Below are 17168 nucleotides of genomic sequence, written 5' to 3'. Positions count from 1 at the left end.
CTGGGGTGTCTTTGGGGTGCCATGGGGTGGTGTGGTTGACGTGTGGGGTGGCGTTTGTGGTGATGAGTGTGATGTGTGTGGTGGTGTGTGGTGTTTGGTGCGTGGATTCTGTGTGGGTGATGGTGTTGTGTGCCTCTGTGTTGTGGGATTGTCTAATCTGTGCTCTCTCTCTAGCCTTCGTTAATGATTTCGGGTCGTAGGGGCTTGTGGGTGATGTGGGTGTGTGTTTTATATTGTGTTGGGTGTGTGGGAGTGGTGTTAGTATGTGTATCAGGTGTGTGTATTTCAAACTGACCAATGTGGCTGAGTTTTCTATGTGTGTGTGTATTTTGACCGCGGCGGTGTGTACCGCCAATGGAATACCGCGTTTGAAAGAGCGTCGCGTGGATTTGTGGGTCGGAATGGTATGGGCGTATTTCTGTTGGCGTGACGGTGGAGGTTTGGTCATCGCCATTTTTTCGCTGACCTTTGGTGTGGCAGACTTTTGTGAATGTCGGGTTTTTGGCGGTTTGCCAGTTGCGGGTCAGAATGACCGTGGCGGTTTACCGCGGCCGCGGTGGTGTTATGGCGGTCTTCTGGCCGGCGGTAAGCGCCTTTTACCGCCGAGGTCAGAATGACCCCCAAAGTCTTATCACCAGTGTAAAATGCTGTTCTGCCTTCCTACTTATCTCCTATCAGAGCTTACAGAACCTCCCTGGAATGCACTTCTGAGTTCAAAAAAGACCTTTATTGTTGTTAATTCTTCCCCACCCACAAGTTCTTGAGAGGCGAATTAATAGATTTCAAGCACAAAGTAGTCGCAGCAAGAAAACAAAATATATCACAGTACTTCTCAGTTGCAATGTACACAGCAGATATGGATTATATGATTACAGTAGCAAAGCATAAAAATCAAAATTCATCACCGTATGAGCAAGTAGGACCTATCTTCAGCTTCATCTTTCTGGGGTCTGCAAGTTGATGACTCCGGTCAACTGCGAGAAAGAGATTATCTACCCACACGGGAGACTGGCAACTGGCGCCTAGTTCCAGCCTGAAGTCAAGCAGATTTGAATCTAACTCACTGTAGCCCAGAGTCATCCTTACAAAAGTGTGCCCCCTCCTCTCAGACTCCGGAAAACTACGCAAGCCTTTGGAGACTGACCAGATCTCCTAGACTTCTCCTCTTCCCAAGCCTGAGCAGAAAGGAAAACACCAAATGTACTCTCTCTTATCAGGTCTAGTCTGGTGTGAAGAAAACAGCTTGGTTCATCTTGTGGAAAAACATAGCTTGGAAAAATACAGCTTGGATTCTCAACTGCAATGTCTAACTCCACATTAAAGCCAATAGGCAGCTAACTAAATATCAAATGTAATGTCTAATGTCATGTCAAAGCCAATAGGCAGCTGAGCTGAATACAAAATGTAATGTCTAATATCATGTCAAAGCCAATAGGCAGCTAAGCTGAATACAGAGTGTAATGTCTAATATCATGTCAAAGCCAATAGGCAGCTAAACTGAATACAGCATGTCAAAGCCAATAGGCAGAATACAGAATGTAATGGCTAATGCAATGTCAAAGCCAATAGGCAGCTAAACTGAACAAAACATATAGGGGGTCATTCTGACCCTGGCGGTCGGTGATAAAGCGGCGGCCAACCCTCCAACAGGCCGGCGGTCAAAAAAATGCAATTCTGACTCTGGCGGGAACCGCCAACACAGCCCGCCGCATTAACACTCCGACCGCCACGGCGGAACAAACAAACAGCGCGGTGGTCACCGCCAACAGCGAGGCGGCAGACAATGTACCGCCCACCCTATCACGACCCACCAATCCGCCACCTTTTCCGGGGCGGGAGCCCCGCCGATAAAAACACGGCGGAAACAGAAATTTTCAATGGAAAACGCTCACCTCGACACACTCCACGCGGAATCCGGACAGCATGGAACCCGAATTGAACATCATACCTGCTCTCGTCTACCTGCTCATCTACCACGAGTACGAACTCCGGCGCAGACGTCAACGGTGAGTACTGCACCTACGACACACGGGAGGGGGGAGGAAGAAAGGTTATGGGCATACACATATGCAAATTGACCCCCCACCCCCCCAATATGTACACACCAATGCAGAGCAGGAAGTCACAGTGACACCACACAAACACCCTTTAAAAATACAATGACACAACCAAATTTGGAATAAATTTTCATGTACAAAAAAAGCACCTGGAAATAATTGAGCAACCGTGAAAAATATTTACAAAAACCAAAAAGATATACACATCAGTGTATCACTGAAGTAACAAGTCCTGCACATCCTACGAATCTAACATGTCCGTGGGCCAAGGTTCTGCGAAACAAGGGCAAAGCCCACACACGAGACCTGAGTCCTTTGGAGAGAACACTGCAGGGGCATCCGATGTCAAAACTACAGGCACCTCAGGGGGAAGGGAAGGGGGGGCCACCACAGCCACATGAGTCCACGACGCCAGATCCACGAGAAGCCACCATGCGCACTGTACCATCCTGGGGAGTGCAAAGCCACAGTCTCTCAAGTCTCTGCAGTGGGTGGGTTGCCCACTGTGCCATCCTGGGGAGTGCAAAACCACAGTCTCTCAAGTCTCTGCAGTGGGTGGGTTGCCCACTGGACCATCCTGGGGAGTGCAAAGCCACAGTCTCTCAAGTCTCTACAGTGGGTGGATTGCCCACTGGACCATCCTGGGGAGTGCAAAGCCACAGTCTCTCAGGTGGGTTACAGAGTCCACTGGACAAGGAGGAGGCATGGTGGGCACAGTGAACCATAAACAGTGCCTGAGACGGCGGGACCCAGCGCAGCGGTGCATGACATGGCGATGTCCAGCGGAGCGGTGCTTGAGACGGCGGGGCCCAGCGGAGCAGTGCTTGAGACGGCGGGGCCCAGCGGAGCGGTGCTTGACAGGAAGGGCCCAGCGGAGCGGTGCTTGACAGGAAGGGCCCAGCGGAGCGGTGCTTGAGACGGCGGGGCCCAGCGGAGCGGTGCTTGACAGGAAGGGCCCAGCGGAGCGGTGCTTGAGACAGCGGGGCCCAGCGGAGCGGTGCTTGAGACGGCGGGGCCCAGCGGAGCGGTGCTTGACAGGAAGGGCCCAGCGGAGCGGTGCTTGACAGGAAGGGCCCAGCGGAGCGGTGCTTGAGACGGCGGGGCCCAGCGGAGCGGTGCTTGACAGGAAGGACCCAGCGGAGCGGTGCTTGAGACAGCGGGGCCCAGCGGAGCGGTGCTTGACAGGAAGGGCCCAGCGGAGCGGTGCTTGACAGGAAGGGCCCAGCGGAGCGGTGCTTGACAGGAAGGGCCCAGCGGAGCGGTGCTTGACAGGAAGGGCCCAGCGGAGCGGTGCTTGAGACGGCGGGGCCCAGCGGAGCGGTGCTTGACAGGAAGGGCCCAGCGGAGCGGTGCTTGACAGGAAGGGCCCAGCGGAGCGGTGCTTGAGACGGCGGGGCCCAGCGGAGCGGTGCTTGACAGGAAGGGCCCAGAGGAGCGGTGCTTGAGACGGCGGGGCCCTGTTCAGCGGTACCTGTCTTCACGGCGGGGCCCTGTTCAGCGGTGCTCTTCTGCACGGCGGGGCACTGTTCAGCGGTACCTGTCTTCACGGCGGGGCCCTGTTCAGCGGTGCTCTTCTGCACGCTTCACGGCGGGGCCCTGTTCAGCGGTACCTGTCTTCACGGCGGGGCCCTGTTCAGCGGTGCTCTTCTGCACGGCGGGGCCCTGTTCAGCGGTACCTGTCTTCACGGCGGGACCCTGTTCAGCGGTGCTCTTCTGCACGGCGGGGCCCTGTTCAGCGGTACCTGTCTTCACGGCGGGGCCCTGTTCAGCGGTGCTCTTCTGCACGGCGGGGCCCTGTTCAGCGGTACCTGTCTTCACGGCGGGGCCCTGTTCAGCGGTACCTGTCTTCACGGCGGGGCCCTGTTCAGCGGTGCTCTTCTGCACGGCGGGGCCCTGTTCAGCGGTACCTGTCTTCACGGCGGGGCCCTGTTCAGCGGTACCTGTCTTCACGGCGGGGCCCTGTTCAGCGGTGCTCTTGCAGTATGTCAAGGGAGTCATACCTGGCCTGGACACCCTGCTCAGTCGCCCTCCGACCGTGCTGTGTCAGGCCCCTTCGGGGAGTGAGTCCTGGGCCCTTTGGTGTCGTCCCTTGCAGCCGGGATGGGGCTTGTGGGGCCCTCCTGCTCCGCGCTCCTGGTGGTTGTCCTCTCCGCCCTGCTGTCCTTCCGCTCCTTAGATGGGGCTCTCGGGCCCTTGCCTCCCCTGGCTGCTGTGGCCGGTGAAGTGGCCGGAGTCACCTCCTTGGGGGCAGCCGTCTCTGTCCGCTCACGGCGGCCCTTCAATTTCCGGGTCCTCTATCCTGTGGAGGGCCAGGACGATGGTCCCCATTGCGGTCCCGATGATTCTCAGCTCCTCCCTGAACCCCATGTAGCATTCCTCCTGCTGTGCCTGGATCTCAGTGAACCTGGCCAGTACCGTCGCCATCGTTTCTTGGGAGTGGTGGTATGCCCCCATGATGGTGGTGAGGGCCTCTTGGAGAGTGGGTTCCCTGGGCCTCTCCTCCCCCCTTGTCGCACAGCAGCCCTCCAAGCTGCCCGGTTTCTCCCGGCCTCTGTCCCCTGGACGGTGTGCCCGCTACCACTGCCCCCAGGTCCCTGTTGTTGTTGGGGTGTTGGGTTAGCCTGGGTGCCCTGTAGTGGCAGACACACCGCTGATTGAGCTGTCCTAGAGACAGAGGCATGGGCCCGCTGGGTGGGAGCTGTGCTGGTGTTGGCAGAGGGGGTCGGGTCTGGTGTGGCCTGTGGCTGCCTGAGGGGAACCGACTGCCCAGAGGTCCCCGATGGTCCGGGCTGGTCATCAGGTTCACTGTCGACAGAGCTGCTATCCTCAGTGTGGGCCTGTTCCGGTGGTGGGATGGACACTTCTGGACCCTCCTGGCTGGTGTGTTGTCGTTCGGGTCCTGCATGGGATAAGAGAGTTTGGTTATTGTTTCTGTGTGTACAATAGCGTGCGTGTTATGGGTGCCCTTGTCCCCCAGTGCAGGCATTCCCTTGAGGGAGGTGTTGTGAGGGTAGTTAGTGGGGGGGGGGGGGTTAGTGCAGTGGTCATGCTTAGGTGATGGGTGCCCATGATTTGTGTTGGCATGCAGGAGTTGGTGTTGGGATGGGTGGGTTGTGCTGGTGAGACATTGTCAGGGAGGATGTGTGCTGGGGGGTTGGGGGTGAGGGTGGGGGTGTGGGTTGGCATGCTGGTGGGGTGGGGGGGATATAGTAGTTGAGATTGGACTTACCAGAGTCCATTCCTCCGGCTACTCCTGCGAGGCCCTGAGGATGCAGGATGTTCAAGACGTCTTGCTCCCACGATGTGAATTCGGGAGGGGTGGGTGGGGGTCCGCCGCCAGTCTTCTGGACCGCAATGTTGTGCCTGGAGACCATCGATCGGACCTTCCCCCGTAGGTCGTTCCATCTTTTGCGTATGTCCTCCCTATTCCTGGGATGCTGTCCCACCGCGTTGACCCTGTCCACGATCCGCTGCCATAGCTCCGCCTTCCTAGCTATAATGGTGTGCTGCACCTGCGAGCCGAAGAGCTGGGGTTCCACTCTTAGGATTTCCTCCACCATGACCCGGAGTTCTTGGTCCGAAAAGCGTGGGTGCCTTTGGGGTGCCATGGGGTGGTGTGGGTGAGGTGTGGGGTGGTGTATGTGATGATGAGTATGTTGGTGAGTGGTGCTTTGTGCTACTATGTGGTGTGTGTGATGGTGTAGTGTGCCTCAGTGTGTCTTGCTTTGGATTGTCTGCTGTGTCTCTCTCTCCTTCTCTCAGTAATTATGGTCGCAGGGATTTGTGGGTGATGTGGGTGTGTGTTTTATAGTTGGTTGATTGTGTGGGAATGGTGTGTGTATGTGTATCAGGTGTGTGTATTTCAAATTGTCCAATGTGGCTGGGTTTTGGTGATGTGTGTGTATTCTGACCGCCGCGGTGTGTAGCGCCAATGGAATACCGCGTTTGAATGACCGCCGTGTGGATTCGTGGGTCGTAATGGCATGGGCGTATTTCTGTTGGCGTGACGGTGGAGGTTTGGTCATCTCCAGTTTATCGCTGCCCGCTGATGTGGCGGGCTGCAGTGGAGGACGGAATTTTGGAGGTTTGGCCGTTGTGGATCAGAATGACGTGGCGGTTAACCGCGGCCGCGGCGGTGTTATGGCGGTCTTCTGACCAGCGGTAAGGGCCTTTTACCGCCGAGGTCAGAATGACCCCCATAATGTGCTACTGGTGAACATTGAGCAACTAATATGCACAGTGGTGAAACACAAAGTCATTGGTCAAAGCCAAATAATAGCATCACATTCCACCCTATGACCAATGAATTTTTGTTTCACATATCTCTTGTTTCAAACAAAAAAAAAAAAAAACATCAGCACAAAACATTGTAAGCAAATAGATTTGAATGATCAAAGCAAACACTGTGAAGCAATGGAAGTGGATTAACATATAGATCTCATAACCTTTCACATCAGATACATCTACACAGAAAAGACTGAAACTTTTATACTCTGAATGAGATTATAGTGTCTCTAATTCAACAGTGTTTCTAGAATAGCAATTTGATGGAGCATGAGTTCTACTCATGTAAAGGTGCACAGTCCACCTGAAAGGTTTGCTGGAAGGTAAGTGAAAGTCAGAGTTCCACACGAAAAAACACAGAGTTAACTGTTAAGGTTGCTGAGTTCCAGTGGAAGAATGCAATCAAACAAGTTGAACTTGAACTGAAGGCGCCATTTGCGCAAAATGGACCATGGTGCTTGCACTTTACTCAGTCAGGTTCAGGTTGGGGGTTCGGTCCCTTCCCCGACCCCACACACGCACACACCTGAAGGGGGACCACACAGCACACTCAGGGTCAGTGGCGAAACGTGGTAGGATCTGCAAAAGAAAAAAGTATGACTTTTCTTGTAAATAACATTTGTCATTTGAAATGTGCCCTTCCTCTTTTCCCTGTTTTATAATCAGAAGGATGTTTTTGGGGCCCTTTGTTATGATTTCTGCAGGTTCTGGAGGGTGATTTGGGGATTCAACCCACACCTCAGCACTGAGGTTTTAATCTGCTGCACCACAGCTTCCATTTTCTTGCACTGTCAGAAGGGCTGGGGCAGACTCATTCTTTACCAAACCTCCATCCACTGCATTTTTGACAAGTTGGGCCATTCTGTCTCCAATTTGTATGAATGAATCAGATTATTTTCTAGTTATCAGCATAATTTTGATATCTCCTTGGTAATTTGCAGCAATCACTCCCCCTAAAACCTGATCAATTTGCCATATCTGTTCTGGTAACTTTCCTCTCCCCAACTGCTCTGTGACTGCTTGTGGGACAGATTTCTCTTGTGCGTGCTGCACAGTTTTTTATCAAATCTAGGGGAATGTGCATCTCTCTCATCTCTGCCCACCTGTAAGTGGCTTTTTCTCCCAGCTGTTCACATTTCTGGTGCACCCACTTAGCCATCCCCAGTAAGTCAGAATTCTGGGTGAACATTTCAGACTCTGAATTGTTCTCTTTAACATCTGCAAGGGAATTGAACCATTTATGTACAAGCCATGTGGAAAACCAAACGGCTAAACCATTGACAATGAACCAAGAATCATTGTAAATATGACACATCTCAAGCAGCTCTTGCTTTAAAGTCTGACGCACATTGTACAATGCTGTTCCTTCTTTTGTGCTAGAAAACAACATTTCAGTCAATAAATCATTAGTCAAACAAACATGCTTTTTATCCTCAGTGGATACGAATTCAAATGGTGCACTCAATTTCACTGGTGACTCTTTTACCTGTGGTACTCTAGCCCTGTCTTGCAGGTACCAGATCCAGTGTATCATCCTAGCTAGGGGCACTCTTTTCTTCTTCTGTTCCTGATTTACATGTAAATCAGTGTTTCCCTCTTGCACTGCGCAGAAACTTAAAGTAATTATTTATTTTGCCAAATCACAAGCGCGCAGCTGTATATAATTTTTCCCAGTGACCATATACCAAAGTGTTAGGATTTCACTCAGATGAGGGCTATTCTGTTTCCAAAAATCAAACAAGCTAATGAAACTCGGTGTCTCTTGCTTAGTGCAAACAGTAAGAAACTCTAAAATCTTTCGTTTTACTTGTGCATTTTGCGATGGTACCTCGTAAATCACATTCTGAGCTCTGTTCTCCGTGTTATCAGTTAAGGAATGCACTTCGACTTCCAAAAAACCTGGCTCACACGGAGGCTCAGACTGGCTCACAGCTGTCTTAACCCCCTCATTACTGGAATGGGAAAAGACAGATTCTTCTAAAACAGCAGTTTTATAGATCTCAGCATTATCTTGCATTAATGTGTTCTGGCTAATTTGCTCACGTAAATTCTTATTTTCATGTTCTAACTGCCTACATCTCTCCTGCATTTTTTTGTAAGCAGATAAAAGTATCCAAACCCTTCTGTCAAAAAGAAAAGGAACATCATTGCTTCCAAAAGCCACATTTTCTAAATATGCTTTATCACAACAAGAAAACATGTTTCTCACAGCACCATCAGGCAGTTTAACTACACATGCATTTTCAAACATGGTCTGCCGTGCTTCTGTAATTCTCTACACAACAAAATACAATTACACTTTTAAATAGTGCACGTAGAAATCTATAATTCGACTTTGAAGACTGCTGACTACGTCAAAATGTTCTGCCTTCCTACTTATCTCCTATCGCAGCTTACAGAACCTCTCTGGAATGCACTTCTGAGTTCAAAGAAGACCTTTATTGTAGTTAATTCTTCCCCACCCACAAGTTCCTGAGAGACGAATTAATAGATTTCAAGCACAAAGTATTTGCAGCAAGAAAACCAAATATATCACAGTACTTCTCAGTTGCAATGTACACAGAAGATATGGATTATATGATTACAGTAGCATAGCATAAAAATCCAAATTCATCACCGTATGAGCAAGTAGGACCTACCTTCAGCTTCATATTTCTGGGGTCTGCAAGTTGATGACTCCGGTCAACTGCGAGAAAGAGATTATCTACCCACACGGGAGACTGGCAACTGGCGCCTAGTTCCAGCCTGAAGCCAAGCAGATTCGAATCTAACTCACTGTAGCCCAGAGTCATCCTTACAAAAGCGTGCCCCCTCCTCTCAGACTCGGGAAAACTACGCAAGCCTTTGGAGACTGGCCAGATCTCCTAGACTTCTCCTCTTTCCAAGCCTGAGCAGTAAGGAAAACACCAAATGTACTCTCTCTTATCAGGTCTAGTCTGGTGTGAAGAAAACAGCTTGGTTCATCTTGTGGAAAAACATAGCTTGGAAAAATACAGCTTGGATTCTCAACTGCAATGTCTAACTCCACGTTAAAGCCAATAGGCAGCTAACCTAAATATCAAATGTAATGTCTAATGTCATGTCAAAGCCAATAGGCAGCTGAGCTGAATACAAAATGTAATGTCTAATATCATGTCAAAGCCAATAGGCAGCTAAGCTGAATACAGAGTGTAATGTCTAATATCATGTCAAAGCCAATAGGCAGCTAAACTGAACACAGCATGTCAAAGCCAATAGGCAGACTACAGAATGTAATGGCTAATGCCATGTCAAAGCCAATAGGCAGCTAAACTGAATACAGTATGGCAAAGCCAATAGGCAGAATTTAGAATGTAATGGCTAATGCAATGTCAAAGCCAATAGGCAGCTAAACTGAACAAAACATATAATGTGCTACTGGTGAACATTGAGCAACTAATATGTGCAAACACAAAGTCATTGGTCAAACACAATTAATAGCATCAGAAATGCTCAGTAAAATGAATCAGGTGATGGGTGTAACATAGACCCCGGCCATAAAATGAAATGTCCATGATGCCATCTATTTTTTTACTAGCAAAACTCTTTATTCAAACCTAGGCAGAATGTGAATGAGAGCCGGATTCAGTGTATCCCCACATCTGTGAAAAAAGGCCTCTTTTGTCATTGTCATGGTTAGTTCCCACTTTGTGCCTGGTATTTGATGTGGTCCTAAATTTGTTATTGCCCAGGGCCCCTGCTAACCAGGTCCCCGAGTCAGATCTCTTTCCCAAAACTGTTGTGATGCATTGGCACAATTGGCAACACTCTTAACTACCACTATAAGTCCCTATTAAATGGAATGTAGGTACCCAGGGCATGAGGTTCTAAGGGGAGGCCCCTGAGGGCAGCAGCACAGCTTGTGCTACCCTCAAGGTCCATGAATCCAGATGCACCCAACACTGCCATTGCAGGCTGATTGTCCTGGAGCAATCCTCAAATGCAAACTCGACATGGCGTGCAGCCTGTGTGTCCTGCCCACTACACAATGCCTGCAATATAGGTCAGTCACCCCTCTGTCAGGCCTTCCACAGCTAAAGCAGGGTGCACTATACTGTATGTGTGAGTATAGATGCATGAGCAATATGCCCCTACTGTGTCCTTACCACACCTAGGACGTAGTAAGGAAACAGAGCAGCCATTTATTTCAGTATGAGTCAGTACGGGTTTCACAACTACATGACGGCGACTCTGAACCCTGGATTATTTGATATAAAAAACTCAGAATGATAAATCCAAACTGATACTACTATTGGATTTATTGAAAAATGTATCCAGGCTCCACCTTAGAGGTGACCCCTGCAAAGCTAACTAACACTGGCATGGTTACTGGCCGGTCACAACCAGCCTGCCGCCCACCACACATGATTCTGGAACCCCGGACTGAGACCTCCTGCTCTCTGGGTCCTACAACAAAGCCCTTCCAGGGAGGAGATGTCACACCTCCCTCCTCAGGAATGTGCACTGCCCTGCTAGAGAGCTTCAAAGGGCTTTCCACCTTGAAACTTGATCCCCAAACCTTATGCTAGCCACCCCATTGCAAACCACCACTTTTGGCAGGAGTAGCGTTGGGAAAACCCTCAAAGGACAGGAGGTGTAGTCAGCCCCAGCTTACACTACCACTAAGGTGTTGCATCCATTTCATTTCCTCCATCTTACATGGATGAAAATAGCCAATCAGGTGTGGGGAATTGACCTCTGTCCACAGGAAGTGGTCACTCAGTGGGTGTAGCCACCCTAAAGTAGATGACCCATAGGTCACTACTAGGTACTCCCCTAAATGCCCACTAAATACAGTATTTACTAGGCACCCCTAGATCATAGATTCAGATTCCAAGGACACAAGAAGACCAGCAACCAAGAAGACCCAAGTCCTGATGCATCAAGGAAAAGGTGCCAAACCCTGCTTGCTAAACCCAGGACTCGACAATCACCTCTGAGGGGTTGATCAGACATCAGACAGACTCTAAAAAACCCCAGAGGCCCTCCACGTTTCTCAAAATCACCAAAGATCTCCCTTCAGAGTGAAGGTGTCACTCTATTGCATCAAAGACCCAAAAGCCAGTGAAGTCCAGTTTACTGACCGACTGCTGACCAAGGAACCAGACACCACAGCCAGATCAAATTTTATCCAGCAGACTTGGAGGATGAAACCTGCAAGTTTGCCAAGTTTGATGTCACTGCAGTTTCCAGTGTCTGAACCGTGCAATAGCCAGTGGTACTGGACCCCCAACACTGGACACCCACAAGAACAGTCCACTCCAGACTGAAAAAGGACCAGGAGGAAGCCCTAGTCAAGGGACTTCAAAAAACACCAGGACCTCCCACCAGCGTGACCCTGCATGCCTGCAATTAACCCTCAAAGTGACCTGCCTCCTGCTTCCAAGGGCACCTTTGCATACAGCTCTTGGCTCACCAATTAGCTCTGCACCCGGCTACTCTGTGCCCTGCACCAAAGATCAAGCTGTGCTTTAAGGGTTCCCTACCCCTTGCAACCTCGACACTCCAAGGGGACCCACTGGACTCACCTTGAAGTCCACCTGTGCAGTACTTTTCCAAGTGGTCCCCCGCAGTGGCCTTGCACCAGCTCCAAAGACTTTCTGCAGCAGCTCCCACTGAATCCAGGAGCTGCCCAAACTTCTCCAACTGGTCCACAGCGCCCACCGACAACCTTGATCTACAACCAAGAGGAGACATTGGTAAAAGCACTGTCTGATTTTATATGCATTTTTAAAGTATTTCTCCATTGATTCCTATGGTGCGTATTTACGCACAGACCTGAGACATTTTCTAAACTTTGCAAATTCATAACTTAAAAAGTACTTTCCTTATATTGATGCTCTTGGTCGAAATATTCTATTAAAATCTGAAGCATTTCATAAATTGTTTTCAAATTTTTCTTTGGAGTGTTTGTCTTGCTTTATTAATACTGTGAATACAACAAATGCTTTGCACTTTTCCATGATTAGCCTAACTGCTCTACCGTATTTCATGTAGAATGTACTCAAGAAAACGTTGTGCACAAGTCCAATTACATATTTGCTCAACAACTAACTTCCAGTGAACTGTGAGCATTTACAGGCACTTTCTGCATGAATGACTTCCTCATTACTTTTTTACAAACAAAACTCAGGCACTGGACAGTGTTAGTCCACAACTCAAAACCATAGGACTCATTCTATATCTTGCAAAATATGATTCTTGAAATACTACCTGTAGAAATCATCACCCAAAGGTCAAAACTTGTGCTACTGTCAACATCAGGACAGTGCGCGCTCTACGGGCGACGTAATGCAAAAAGCCAATTGTTATAAAATGTAATAATTCATGCATTATGTGTTAATGCAGTATGTTAACCTTTTGCATTGCAGAGATTCATATTGAAACATCATTAATGCTGTTTGCAATGTATTGCTCATTTTCAAGATTTTGCTGCAGGATTACAGGGTGTGGTTAGGGTGTGGTCCCTATTCTAAGCCTTTCTAGAAACCTTTTCTGCAGCCTGGCTGGGTGTGGCACGTGGGTGGGGCCTGGCTCTATTTAAGGGAGCCAGCCCAGCTCCACGTGCTCACTCTTCAGAGGTCCCGGTGCAGAGCAGCAGCATTTGCCTGAGCTCCGTTCCAGAGGCCTACCTAGGATTTCCAGGCCCTGTCTTCATTTCTTTGGTGATCTTCAAGCAGGGCGGTAAGGCGGAGGTCGAATTAGGCCCCCGACTCATTTTCAGAAATACTCGAGTTTTGGGCCTTTTGGTTAAATCGCCTGTGCAATGGTTTTCTTGGCATTTAACTCTTGCAGTTCGGATCGGCAGTGTGCACAATCGAATCTTGGCATTTAAACATTGATGGTTGAATCAGCAGCAGAGTTCACGATTCATTCTTGGCATTTAACTCTTACAGTTCGGATCGGCAGTGCGCGCAATCGTACCTTTGCATTTAAACCTTGATGGTTGAATCGTCAACAGAGTGCACAATTCCTTCTTGGCCTGTAACTCTTAAAGTTTGGATCGGCAGTGTGCGCAATCGTATCTTGGCATTTAAACCTTGATGGTTGAATCAGCAGCAGTGTACACGATTCATTCTTGGCATTTAGCTCTTGTAGTTCAGATCGGCAATGTGCGCGATCATATTCTGGCTTTTGAACCTTGATGGTTGAATTGGCAGCAGTGTGCACGATTCATTCTTGGCAGTTAACTCTGGTAGTTCGGATCGACAGTGTGCGCGATCATATCCTGGCTTTAAACCTTAATGGTTGAATCGGCAGCAGTGTGCACGATTCATTCTTGGCACTTAACTCTTGTAGTTCAGATCGGCAGTGTGCACGATCATATCCTGGCATTTAAATCTTGATGGTTGAATTGACAGCAGTGTGCACAATTCATTATTGGCATTTAATGCTTGTAGTTCAAATCAGCAGTGTGTGTGATCATGTTTTGACATTTAAACCTTGATGATCGAATCAGAACAAGTGTGTGCGATTCATTCTTGGCAATTAAAACTTGTAACTCAGATTGGCAGAGCGCGCAATCGTATTTTGGCATTTAAATCTTGATGGTTGAATCAATGGCAGAGTGCGTGAGTCATTCTTGGCATTTAAGCCTTGTGTTTCAGATCGGCTGATTGCACGATCATTTCTAGACATTGAAATCTTGATTCACAGTTTGTTATTCAAAGTGTGTAATAATTCCTAAGCAATTGAATCTTGAAAGTCTAGACAGAGTGTGTCCTTGCAGTATCATTCATGGGTTTACCACAGTTTATTCCTGAAAACCAATGTGTTCATTCATGAGCTTATCACAGTTGATTCCTGAAAACCAATGTGTTCATTCATGAGCTTATCACAGTTTATTCCTGAAAACCAATGTGTTAATTGATTACTGTTATAGTGTTTCCTTGCAGTATCATTAATGAGTCTAATGCAGTTTATTCCTGTTGTTTAGTAGTTTCTATTCAAAGAAATAACTTGAGTCAGTTCAAGGTTCAGAGCATAAGATTGTATTCTACAAAACTCTCAAATGAAAGCTTGCATAATCCTTATTTATTTTCCAGGTTCTCTGAGCTAATAAGGTCATGATATAGGAAAGCTCTTGATCATTCATGTTATCAGTATATAGATATTATGAACCAAGCTTATGAAAGTCAATGTGAATAATCTGGCTATTGTGTTCTTAACTTTTACTTCCACAGCTCTCCTTCCCCGCTGCTCCCAACCTAAAACCCCATCCCCCACTTGGCCATTCTTTAACTGTCTATATTGGCTATTAGAGTTTGGAGCTGCCAAGAGGTGGTCATATTGGGAACAGGCGCAAACCCCGAGGATCCGGACTCCCTGACAGCTACTCTGGGTGATTTCTTTACATATAAGATCCATTGATTCTCTTAATTTTCTACCCCCAAAAATGAGAACATTGCACAAACCCCTCTATAAGTTACCTTCATTTGGGATCTTTTCCTTTGTCTGAATATTATGGAAAAGAATATATAACTCCTGGTTAGAAAGAGGGTTTTTTAAAAATTGTATACTGCAACTGGTAACACGATTTTAGATTTTAAGAGAGAGTTAAATGAATACTATTAGAAAATTTTCAACCAAAAATATAAAGCCTTATGTCTCTATGGACAAATGGAATCAAGGCGTTCATTGATGATTGAAGGGTTTCATTGTTTGCAATCATTTGAATGACTCTCCTAATTGGGTTAGAAATATGATGTGGATTGTTTTGCTTACGCATTCCATCTGTATTTCAGTAGCCCTGAAGATGGGACTGCGTTGCGAAACACTAGTGGGTTGCAATCATACATCTTATTGAATTCCACACTTTGAATCTGTGATTATATGTGTCCATAGAGACAAGAAATCTTTATAATTTGGTTGAAAATGAGAATATCTACTTATCTCATCACATATGGATAAACTGTGATGGATATATAATTCTTTTCCCAGATCAATAGGTGTATTATTTTATAAAGTTACATGCCGGTTGAGTACAGGCTTCAGGGATGTGTGCCAGGCTCATTCTGTACCCAAAACACTTTACATCTATCAGAAAATATATTTATCTTAAGGAAAACATGTAATTGGTTTAGAAACTGTCATTCTAATGATAACATTTTTTCTGAGCACCCCTGAGATGGTAAACTACATTGCCTTCCCTGGCTTCAATGTATGTAGCTACCTACAGTGTTGATGCCTTCCAACTTGAAAAATCCACAAATAGTGCTATTCTAAATCCTACAATCAGTGGTTAATGACCATCTCTGAAAAGGAAGACAATTTCATTCAGCATGTCTGTCAGGGCAGTGAATAGCTGATAGGGTTGTAGTCAGGAGGGAAAGATAAAAAATAAATCCTTTCCTGCCCTGGGGCAGGGTGCGGCTGTATGATATTGGAAACTGGACCAGATCCTTGGCCAGTGACACACAGATAATGCAATAGCGGTGAACAAGTCAGGCAACCACATGTGACGGCAGAACCATAGACAAGGGTCACAGTACAACTAGCCCTGTGGGGTGATCCTACTCCCACCCCTGGTATCAAATATGTAGTGAGTGCAGGGCGGTGTTTGTACTGTGTGATGTTTGCAGATTAAATCAGTCAATTGTCATAAAAATCTGTATTATGTCGCCCAGGAGTCCACCCACCTAGTCTTAAATTTTCTAAAAATTCTTATCCTAAAGCGCAAATGCATGCAGTCAAAATAAATCACAGTACACCACCTTGTGGTGAACCCTTCCTTCATGAATCAAAAACCACTTTTGCACACACACGTATTTATAGCTCAAAAACCACTTTCACACAAACACGTATCTATAGCTGAAAAAACACTTTCACACACACACACGTAATCAAACCAGCATCTATAGTTTACACCATTTCACATGAGTAGCCGATAGTTCAATATGCCATAAGCATTGTTCAAAGAGCTGCAATATCACAGGAAACAGATAACATAACAATTGTTTAACACGACAAACAGAGCCTGCCTGCTCCACTGGAATGAACAACTATCATCCAGTTACTGGAATGAACCACTATCACTCCTATACACACAAGGACGCTGACAACACCTGCCAGTTCCTCTTAAATGGACATAGACCCTGGAACGGACCACTACCATTCCATTCCACATCTGGGCAATGCCCTTTTAACCTGGAGTTGTCTTGGCGCCTACAACACCCTCTCTGGCCAGAGTTATCCGCCCCAGCCCCTCCGGCTGGGGACTGCAAACAGCGACTCGCGCTGTGTTCTGAAGCAACACCGCTAGTTGCCTCTATTCCTTGGACTTCTTTTTTTAATTGTAACAAGCTACATGAAATACAGGAAGCTATTCTAAGTATACAGCTGCAGCGCAGGGAGGAAGGAAATGGTGTAATACAATGGAAGGACCAAATTAACACAGAATGCTAGCAGCCGGCGGACGGCTATAGTTAACTATCTGAATGTTTTCACAAGGTGCATTATCGGAACCCGCAACAGAGGACAACAGAGGAAGAAAGTACAGTAGAGCAAACAGCGAGAGCAGGACCACGAAGCAGCAATAGATACTCACGACAGCTCCAGCCTCCGTCGCAGGAGGGGCCCTGCCCAATGGGTCAGCTGTCGCCCCAACCGAAACAGGAGCCGGGCTGAAGGAAGCTATTCACTGAACGAGACCGCAATTCCTCCACCAAATGTAGAAGATTAATTATTCAGCACCCATTCAGGATACAAACGACCGTTAGCCAGCTCTTCTAGATAAACATAATGAATTTATTAGGGATAGATTAAAAAGACATGTACATGGAGGATGCTCTGTACTAGTGTACACGAACA

The sequence above is a fragment of the Pleurodeles waltl genome, chromosome 2_1 (genome assembly GCF_031143425.1).
Source record: "Pleurodeles waltl isolate 20211129_DDA chromosome 2_1, aPleWal1.hap1.20221129, whole genome shotgun sequence".
Lineage (NCBI taxonomy): Eukaryota > Metazoa > Chordata > Amphibia > Caudata > Salamandridae > Pleurodeles > Pleurodeles waltl.
This window is presented reverse-complemented; position numbering follows the sequence as displayed.